The sequence below is a fragment of the Coffea eugenioides genome, chromosome 9 (genome assembly GCF_003713205.1).
Source record: "Coffea eugenioides isolate CCC68of chromosome 9, Ceug_1.0, whole genome shotgun sequence".
Taxonomy (NCBI): Eukaryota; Viridiplantae; Streptophyta; class Magnoliopsida; order Gentianales; family Rubiaceae; genus Coffea; species Coffea eugenioides.
The window spans coordinates 37,105,345-37,105,951 of NC_040043.1; the positions used below are offsets into that span (position 1 = coordinate 37,105,345).

Here is a 607-nt window from a genome sequence, read left to right on the forward strand (position 1 = left end):
ACTTCATCACATTATTCATTTGAGCACTCAGCATATTGAGAGTGTCAATTTCTATCATACCTGCGTGACGTCTTGTATTACCTCTCTCATTGGCCCATTGGTAGTTATTTGCTGCCATTTCTTCTATCAAATTATGAGCCTCTTGGGGTGATTTACCCATTAAAGCTCCACCTGCAGCTGCATCGATCATAGTTTTAGTAGAAAAAACTAAACCATTATAGAAGGTTTGTATGATTAACCATTCCGGCAGTCCATGATGTGGACATTTCCGAAGCAAATCTCTAAACCTTTCCCATGCTTCATATAATGATTCTCCTTCCATTTGACTAAAACCAGTGATATCCATTCTAAACTTAGCAGTCTTACCTGGTGGAAAATACTTATTTAAGAATGCTCTTGATAGTTCATCCCATCCAGTGAAAGTATTAGGAGCATGAGAGTGTAGCCAAAGTTTGGCCTTATCTCTCAATGAAAATGGGAACAACCTTAGTCTTATAGCATCATCACTAACTCCATTCATTTTAATTGTATCACAAATTTCCAAGAATGTAGCTAAGTGTGTATTAGGATCTTCTACTGCATTACCTCCAAATTGAGATTGTTGAAC

The 607-nt window shown here is 37.2% G+C and overlaps 1 non-coding gene across 1 annotated transcript; it reads left to right on the forward strand.

Annotated features, from left to right (window-relative positions):
* Positions 1-248: 248 nt before the first annotated feature.
* Positions 249-355, forward strand: LOC113748529. The gene has a single exon (XR_003464383.1). It is a non-coding gene; the product is annotated as a small nucleolar RNA R71 (small nucleolar RNA).
* Positions 356-607: the final 252 nt, after the last annotated feature.